At 40.0% G+C, this 9801-nt stretch overlaps 1 long non-coding RNA gene across 1 annotated transcript in view; it reads right to left on the bottom strand.

The window, feature by feature from the left end:
- Window positions 1-381: 381 nt before the first annotated feature.
- Window positions 382-9801, bottom strand: part of LOC120502857 — a 46421-nt gene continuing 37001 nt past the window's right edge. Inside the window, exons 3-4 of the long non-coding RNA XR_005627609.1 lie at window positions 7949-8100; window positions 382-496 (exon numbers count right to left, since the gene is read on the bottom strand). This is a non-coding gene — a long non-coding RNA (uncharacterized LOC120502857). The remainder of the gene's footprint in view (window positions 497-7948; window positions 8101-9801) is intronic.

The raw sequence follows: 9801 nt of genomic DNA, 5'->3' as shown, positions 1-9801 counted from the left end.
TATGTTTAGTGAAAACTTTGGTGTCCTTCTGGGAGGTGGGCAAAGTTGATGTTTCACAGAACTGGGCAGTTGTGTGCAAACCCTTAGGAAATCAATTGAGTATATAATAAACTGAATAAATAAATTTGCCTTTCTTTAATGAATAGGAGCATTTTCAGTGTTGGTTTTGGCAGGCACCTACTTTGCACACATATGTACGAGAGCATTAGGTTTCAAAAGAAAGAAATTAATTCAATTAACTCATTGATTCTAGCCTCAATAACAATATTGTATCATAAAATTCATATTTTATGTTGACTGCCCATTAATACTATTTCTTTTACCTATTCCACTGCTGCTGAGGCATACATTATTTTCTACAAGACTTTGAAAGGCACAAACAAGCATCTTCAATGGGAAATCCTTTACCTCTTGTTATCAGTAGGTTTTGTTAACTCTTCTAAAATAAATCTTAGGACAGTCTGAGAGTCACCTTCATTCATATTCTAGATGGGTTCTGCAATGAAACAACAATTAAAATAGTGTCTGTAATGCTAAGGTCACTGATCTCAAGAAGACAGTATTTGTTTCAGTTTCAGGATCCTTTACAACTTCCATGATAATGGAAGTGACATCTAAAGTAATTATTCTCCAAATAAATAATTAAACTGAGTAAAGCAGGGCAATTTTAACTATTTATATGAGGTGTCCCAAAAGACACTAATGGCAATGATTTTTTTTTTTTTTCTTAAAGAAAATGGGTTTACAGAATTTCTGCAAGTCATTACACAGGACAAAGAAAGACAACAATGTCCTCTCCTTTCAACTAGAAGCCTTGAAGTGGCAATCAGTGCTTTTTTTTTACTGCAGTTCAGACAATCTCAATGTTTTATGAAAATTATTAAGGAAGTTTTCAATGTCCAAGCCTTTTCTACTTCTGCTACTTACACAGATAAAAATTTTCACTGCTTTGATACAAGGGGATCACTAACATTTAAAGGATTTTAGCCTGTGTTCTAGAATTGTTTACTAGATCTCCACTGAATATAAATGAAGCCCAAGATGAAGACCCTAGCTGCAGAAATGTACAATTGGAATGCATAAAATACGGTGAGCTGATTCACTGATGTAAAACAAGTATAAGATTCTAAGCTGGCCAAGATATTTCTGGTAGAACTGTCATGTGGATTTTGGCTATTGTGTGTAGAAGAGATGCAGAGGTACATGTTAGGATAAATGCAATATAAAATGCATCAGTCTATTCAAGGTTAATGTAGTAAATTATTCAGAATGCTGCAAGGTGTGTTGTTTGCATTCCTATCTTATTAAATCAAAATTCCAGTTTCAGTCCCTGGGAAGAGGAAATTTTCTTTGTTGTAGACAGTGTAATAGTACCTGGGCAGTGTTAAGAGCACAGATAAGAATAAAGATTTTATCAACAGAATCTTTGAATTTTACTGTCTTTTAGTACCACAGGGAACTTTCTCTTCAGCCTGCTAGTCTTTGACTTCTTAATTTATTTATTTTTTTTAGGAATCATTACTCATTAAAAATAAATAATACCAAGAAGAACGAGAGAACTCAATTAAACCAATGTCCTCTTGTTTAAACAGAAACATTTTACCAACAGTTTCTCTGGAATTACAACATCTCAGGTTTCAAATTAAATCTGACATCTAACCTACCATTTGGGACACTAAATATATGATTTTCTCTAGAGAGAAACTGTCTGTTCAGTTCAAGGGCTGCTGCATCAGCGCGACCTATCAGGAGAAGGAAAACTCAGCTCTTAGTCTTGCTGCTTTATATAGCATTTGAAAAACACAAAGCTGTTGATCCTGGGAAGTGGTTCCAATCTGCTGTTAAAAATTATATTATGTAATTATGATCTTTTAGTGTGGTTGAAAGATTTGCTTGTCTCACATACAGAGTTCATGTTATCTCCTGGGCATCAGAATGAATGGTAGGAATGTAACCATTGGCTGTATTCCAGATAATCCAGCTCTGTGACAGGGCCCAGGCCACTAATTTGTGAAATCATGAGCAGTATCCCCTGTTGCAATGCCACCTTGGTTCCCAGGGTAATTTGTGGTAAGGGAAAGAAGAGGGAAAAGTCTTTAAGTTCTACAGATATGTTATCTTTCATAGCAAAATTTATGCAAAGTAATAACTGCTCTTACAGGTGACAAGTCATGCCCCAAAATTCCCAATAAAATGCTAATTAGTACTGGCTCTTGAGAAATCTGCGAAATTTGCATTTGATTTTTACACGCCGGTGATGTCCAAATCAAAGGGGTGTTTGCTGCCTATAAATCACATTCACCATGGCACTTCCCCTGGCAGGGAGCTCACAAATAGTGATCCAGAATGTGTTAGGATGGCAAGGAAATGAGCATGCAATGGAAAACGAGTGTTTCTGCTCCTAGCCAGCTCACCCCAGGTGCTGCAGAGCTATCCCAGACCTGCTCTCAGGTGTTGCATGTGGCAAGTACCAAATGAGGATGATAATGTGTGAGCTCCCATGGGCACGGGGCCTGTGTGAGGTTGGCCTGGCCTCCCAGCCAAAGTTTTGCAAGTTAATTTGAAGCTGAAAGGCTCAATTTGCCTCTGAGGAGCTACTGTAAAAATCAGAAGCCATGCAAGTAGGCAGAGCACTGACTGCATTTGCTGTCTTTTCCCACCTTGTGGAAGATTTATAAGGAGTTTAACTGTTAGGGGTCAGTTCTTACTCCCATCTCGATTCTTTTGCAGGCAGGATCATCCTTTTGGTCAGGCTGTTTTCTCCTTTGACTTATTTTATCAGAACTGGACTGTTAATTGGAGCCAGGGTTTGGCTCCCTTTACTGTGAAATACAATTCTGTTATCACGGCAGCCACATTCTTCCCTAGGTGATTTCCACTTTGGCTTTAATTATTTTTAATTTTTTTTAAAAAATGCCATGAAATATAAAGTATTTCCTTACTTGAGTAAGCTGGATAGCCCTTTGGTCTAAACAGAGTTCTTTCATTTTGAGATTTCTGATATGCTAAACCTCTGTGAAAGTTTGATAAAAGGTGGCTTTGAGGCTTCTAATTAATTATGTACAAAAAGTTGACAGTACTCCACTGGGAGGTGTTCCTAATAATCCATGCATGTAATATAGTGGGAACATTGTTTATAAATATAAATGAATTGGAAGGTTTGTAACCTTGGAATAATAGAAGATGAGAAATCAAATCATGGCTGGCAACCTCACAATTAAATGTTCCAAGATTAAATGACCTACTTGAAAGCTACATTTTTATCTTTGTTTTCCAGTAAGTAGAGGAAAAATAATCCCTGTAATAGCTCCTTTAAGCTCTTACTGAGAGTGAAACAGGAAAATGTTTGTTTTAATATTTCATATCTCCCACAAATGAAAAGACACACTCTTACAGTTTGGCCTAGCTGGAAATGCACAGTTCACATCATGCTGAAAGAGAGGGTAGAGAAAGGAAAGAGGAAGAAGGTGGTGGCAATAAATGAGCTACAGAATAGTGGCTAAAAGATATTGAAAGTCACAGGTAAGGAAAGGAAAAGCAGTCACAAAACTCCCAAAGAAAGTCTGTCTGTGGGGAAAGTACTAAGAATCTTAACAAAGCAAAAAGAATCCAAAGGTGTAGAGGAAAGACCAATCTTCAGCTTGAATTCACTTCTGTCATCATAGCAATTGCTGGATTAAGACTCCTATCACCATTGGCCAGCATGGATTTAAAAAGTCCCACCTTATCATCATCGGTGTTGCACCTATTTTGCCTATGCTTGGCAGCAGCAGAGCAGCCACCTCTTGGAGAAGGAGCAGCACACCAGGAGTGCTGGGTCAGGTCACAGAACCACCCCTCTGCAGCTGCTGCTGCTGCTCTGTTCTAAAAGGAGCATTTACAACCTGAAAAATCACATTTCTGTCTGTTCTCATGAAACTTAAAAGGGATCACCTTCATAGTCATGAAGTTAAAGAAATTGAGAATAAACATCTACCTTTTAGTTGTTTTCTTTCAATGTCTGACTGTTTCAATGAGAGGCACAAGTCCTTCACAAGGCTACTGCAGTAATAAAGGACACAGAGTGCCTCAAGATTGTTACAGGGAGAAAATCTGACTGAGCAAAGCCCACTTTTCTCCCTGCTGCCCTTTGCTAGGCAGAAGTGATCACTGACTGCTGCCCTGCACCAGCAGCAAGGTTTGCCAGGCTGCCCCGAGCTGGCTCAGCCCGGCTGGCCCAGGGGCAGCACCACCCTGCTCACACCTGCTTGCTGGAAAGACCCTTATGCAACTTTTTGTCTTTTGAAAAAGTGCTAATTTCAAAAGTCAGCGAGCTCCCTTTGACCCTTTTTAATCTTTGACAGCACTTAAAGGTTGAAGGCGCTGGGATTACTTTTAAACATTAATTTCCATACAAAACACTTCTGTTTTTCAGACATAGAGAACAAAATACTTAACCTGCTCCCTCCTCCTTTCTTCACTGCCATGTACAGCACAGCTGATATGATTTAAAAAGTCCCTAGACAGCAAAATTCCAAGGAGCCACGTTATAGTGTTTGGCTTCTGCCATTGACCAATGGACCAACAGATCTGGGAAAATGCTGTCCTGCTTTGCAAGAACACTGAATAAAAAATGAAGCATAACTCACAGCTAACACTTTCATGTTCATTTTCAGTATGTCAGAGGGAAATGTTCATTTAAGAAATAGATTATTTTATGTCTGATTTTGAAAGCAAAGCTCTGTTTGGGATCCATCTCCTCATTTCCATATGAGTCACAATAAGATGCAAAGCCCCAGAAGCACACAGTGGGCTGCAAACAGCAGATGCTGAGTTAATCCCCAACCCGTTGTGATTCCTTTTGCTGCTATGCTTGTTGGTCCCAAGAGATTTTTATCAGGGCAGACATTACAGTTAACTCTTCAGGGATATGGAGAAATATCTAGGGACAATGGGCCTTGAATCTTTTTATGTTTATTTAACAGCTTATTGTTATATAATTATTTGTTGGAGCAGTTTTTTAAAATAATAGAAATATTTGAAGAGAAGTACCTGGTTTTAGATTTCTGCTTCAGAAACCCAGGAAAGAAAACATGTGGCAGATATTTCATGACTGTATTTTTAACCTTCACATAGGAAAACTGAGAGGGAAATTTGCACTTCAAACTATAGCTGGAAACAAGCCACCCACATACAGAGATAATAAAACATCAAAAGGCCTGTGAAATATGCTGGCACATGTATATGTGTTTAAAAGTGAAAAAATTGAAGAAGCTGGGAACACGAAACTAAAGTTCTTTTCCAGCTGTAATATTAGTTATAATAAAGCAGAGCACTAAATTTTTTAGTCTTTAACTCAAGCTCAGCTGAAGTGATATGGTAAAAATTAATGTTTTCTGTAGTATTCAGATTGCTGAACATAAACATATCTGCTCACAGGACTGAGAATACTGAAAGATGCAAACATCACTCAGCCTCATTAATTCTATTTGGCTTAAAAACTGTTGTCTTGTGCTCTGGGGAACACATTGTTTTATTACAGTTAAAGTTCTGAAAATGCATCATGGAAATGTTAATACCGTACTAAGGGTCTTAAGGCTCAGCACTGTTGTGTTAAACCCAGAAGAAGCTTCTTGTTGATTTTTCACAAGGGTAACATGGCTGCAGAGCTGTTCCACACATGACTCCCTCTCATTCTGACATGACAGCACAATGGGGAAAATTAAATTCTGCAGTGTGGGCTATTAAACCCAGAAGAAGCTTGTTTATTTTTCACAAGGGTAACATGGCTGCAGAGCAGTTCCACACGACTCCCTCTCATTTTGACATGACAGCACAATGGGGAAGATTGAATTCTGCAGTGTGGGCTGTCAGAGAGGCCAGAGACACCACAAGGCTGCTGGAGCACCCTGCCCTACCTCCTTTTGATCAGCCATGGAGATTTCTGGAGGGGACAGGCTGGCACAGCTAAATATGGGGAAAACGAGGTCAGATTAGTGCCCTGGGAAGTCCAGAGGAGATTGCTGCTGCTGGAAAAACCTCCAAGAGCTTTTCTCCTCTGTCTGCTGGCAGTTTCTCTCTTGGTCTCTGCTGGGCTTCCCTGTGAGCTGGGATGAAGCCTGGGTGTCCCAGGCTGTCAGAAGCAGAGCAGCCCTGCTCTGCCCTCTGCTCCTGCCAAGCAGTGCCACCCCAGCACAGGGCACAGCACCCCAGGGACTACTCCTTTTGGCATGTGGCCACTGCTGAAGTACACTGCCAAAATCAGAGTTTTTGACCTGAGGTTTTTGTTTTTAACTTTCCATTTGATAGGCTTTTATTTTGCTCTGCAGCTGTTAAAGTGCAGGGTATTAAAATGAAGGCTGGGAGTGCTGGAAAAATCCTGTACAGTGAGCTGTGCCCCAGTGCCTGAGGTCTCATTTTGAGGTAGATCTGTTATCAGACATGAAAATAGAAATACCAGCTCTCACTTGATGGGCTTTTCTTTGGTAATGGAACAAAGGTACTAAGAATCTGTAGCTGATAGTCATTGCTATTTTTATATCAAAGCTTCCTTATCTACTTGGCAAGTGATTCAGGGATTTTCTCCCTCTCCTAGGTGCCCCTGCAATATGTTTGTTGTAATCTTTCACATATCCTCATTACATTTTTTGCTCCACATTAATAAGAAATGAAGAAGTCAGGTTGCATTAGTTTTCTTATCTTATCCATCTCTTTTAAGAATTCCTCCCCAAAAAGTTAAATGCCCTCTTTTCACTTGACTTTCTCGTTTCCCTTTCCTATGAGATTTCTTCTCCATTATGTGCTCACAATATCTCTGCTCTGTGACCTGAGTTGACCTCCCCAAATTGTTTAACAAAATGATTAAACAGAGTATTGTTAGCTTTCATACATGCGTTGCACACACCAGCATTATTCTTATGTGTATAAATATACTTCTGCTTAGTTTTTAATCCTTTTCTTACATCTTCCTCACTCCCTCCCCACGTTTTCATGCAAGTTGGGTTTGCTTTATCTGTCCCAGCAGATGCTGAGCTGTGACAGATTCTCCTTAGCATTTCTGCCAGTCTCTACTGGCTCCAGTCAGATCTGTTCTGCTCTCTTGCAAAGGCCAGCTCTGATACTACTCTTGGGTTCTGCCATGAAAAATTATCTCAAACGTTGATGACTTCAAACTCACAAGAAACACAGACAGGCAGAAGCTGTGATATTTGGATTTGGGCTTGGATTTTAAGTTCTATGGAGTTCAGGCTATCTTGATCTGCCTAGTATAATGATAAAGGTTGCAAGAAAAATAGCAACTCTCATTCTAATGATAAGGAAACTCAAAAGCCTTTAGTTTGGCACCAGCTTCTTCTATCTGAAAAAGTTAATTCCCAATTGACCATTTATCAGTCTTGGACTTATTGATTAACAAACACAGTTTTTTGTAATCAGATGGGAAGTGCTGCTCAGACCCAGTGACTTCTTTGTGAAATGTTAATGTCTTTCCTTTTCTGTACCAAAGGGGAAATAAATAGAGGTGATGGCATTTTTTTTTTCTAATATACAACTGTATTTCCAAGTAACTTTGACATGGTATCAGAAAAAAAAAATGTTACCAAAGGGGAGAATGGCACCTCTATGGCCCTCCCCAGTACAAAGAACCAGGCCATGCAGAACTGACACAGTGGAGATCTACCTTTCCCGGGAAAATGTCCTAGAAGATCTCTGAAACACCACAGGGCTCATTGTTCTATCTCACCAAAGATACCAGGGAATTTTGGTGAAGTGCTGATGGAAAATATTATGGGATGGCTGCAGTAGCTGCTATACAATTTACTCCTTGCCTACAGTACCACTCTTTGAGTCCCGCTTCACAGACCCTAAAAGGGAGGTCAGGAATGCTGTAATCCCCACCATCCAGAAAAAAGGCTGCTGTAGGATAGAAAACCAACAACTTGTCTCAAAGAATATTCCAGAATCCACTGACCTGTGGGTGTCTGAGATGCCAAAAGATGAGGAGGCATGGCTGCAGAGTGAGTTGGTCAATCACAGGAGCTCCACAAGACCCAGAGGAAACGAAAATGCTGCTCAGAGCAGGAACTGAATGTCCTTTCATCTGCTGGCATTGCAGAGACCAACCTGCAAGTGAAAAAGGAACATTGGCAGCTGTAAGCCTTTTGGTCAGACATTCTGCTAAAGCAATTGCTTAACAACATCCAGGATTCCTTTTTATGAGCGCAGTTATCAGTCACTGTGTTGGTATGTTCCCCACTCTTTGTGAGCAGAGAGTGGTGGGAATATAAACCAAAGTGCTGCTTCTGAGCCTGTGCCCTTGGTGAATCAGGTTTTTACATCAGTTCTCTACCTTTCCACTTTCAGGTCTTTTTTTTTTTAAGGGTATTTTGTAACAGCTCACGCTAAAAATTTCTCTGTTCCATTGCTGGTGCTTTGGCATGGCCTCCAGCCTCCTGCAGTGAATTGTGTCTGATGCAGTCTCAATCCACAATATATCTCCTGTTTCCCTTCAGTTGCTCTCCATTTTCTTTTAAACTGTGAGCTAAAAATCACAATTCTTGGAAGGACTTTTAAACACATGCTAACAGTATGCTTTTAACCAGGGACTTCTGCCTGTATGTGCTGTGAAAGGCAGTGAAAAAGGAGACAGGGAAGCATGGTGGGAATTTTCTCCTTCTTTTGAAGCCCTGCATGAATGTGCAGCTTTGGAGGGATGGTGCTGCCCAGTGCTGAGTTGGATGGGGGTGTCTGATGCAAACAAAGATGCTCCCCTTCCCTCAGCAGCTGTCTAGTGAGGAACCCAGCCACTGCCAGTGGCACTCCCATCAGATAATTTTTATACAAGATGCAGGCAGGGAAGGGACAAAACCACATTATCTACATAGACTGTACTTCCATTACAGTTTTGTAGTTGTTTTAAGTTGCATAAGCATGCAATCTCATTTAAATCCTGGATACTTATCCACATGTACTGCTTCTGAAGACACTACTGCTGCTTTTTACTGTGTCATAAATTTGCATTTATCTTAAAATAGAAATTCAAATTTTGTTCTAAACACCTTTGCAGGTGTTAAAATTGGTGTTTTAAATACCAATTCATCAAGTATTGGAAAGTCTGCCTCTCCTAACCAATGTGTTATGAGGATTATGAGCCACTTGAAGGGATCTGTGGGGGGTGTGTTGTGCCTCTGAGTGTGTGCAAAATTGTATGAGATAGATTTGGGGTAAATTTCCTTTGTAGTGCCTGGACCCACAATACTTTGTTATCCTGTTGGCTGCCTTCAAGACTTGCATTAAGTAACTCTGTGGAGTGAAAGCTGATGTTGGGGGAGATAATAACAAGCTGGGGAACTCTTTACACTCATGGGTGTAAGGCTGCCTTCTAAGGTTGAGAATTTTTATTACCCAGGACTTTTCTGGATGGTTCTCAGCTAGGGACATGATTGTTCAGCAGTAAAGACCCAAACTCTGCAAAAGGAGACTCACACCCAGAGCTTGTGTTCTCTCTGTTTGTCCAAAAGGAAGAGAATAGCCAAAACAATTGTTTTGGAAGATTTAGGATTATTAGTACTGTGCTGAGCTTGACATGTGAATATAAGCACTGATCATAAATGGAAAAAGATGCGAGAACTACAGATAGGAACATAAACTGTTAACTTGTTTGGCTTCATGTCCCCCCTCTCCAACAGAGAAGGAAGGGCCATATCATGGATGTGAACAAAGTAAATGTCAAGTAAAGGGAGAAAAATGAGTGTACGAATATTTGCATACGTACAGGAGAGAAAATCTTGGGCAATTTTCTTATGGCATATCTTTGCTCTTGAG

Source organism: Passer montanus, unplaced genomic scaffold (assembly GCF_014805655.1).
Source record: "Passer montanus isolate IOZ18808 unplaced genomic scaffold, ASM1480565v1 scaffold231, whole genome shotgun sequence".
Taxonomy (NCBI): domain Eukaryota; kingdom Metazoa; phylum Chordata; class Aves; order Passeriformes; family Passeridae; genus Passer; species Passer montanus.
Note: the sequence above shows the minus strand (reverse complement) of the source record. Positions and strands in the feature narration are given on the sequence as shown.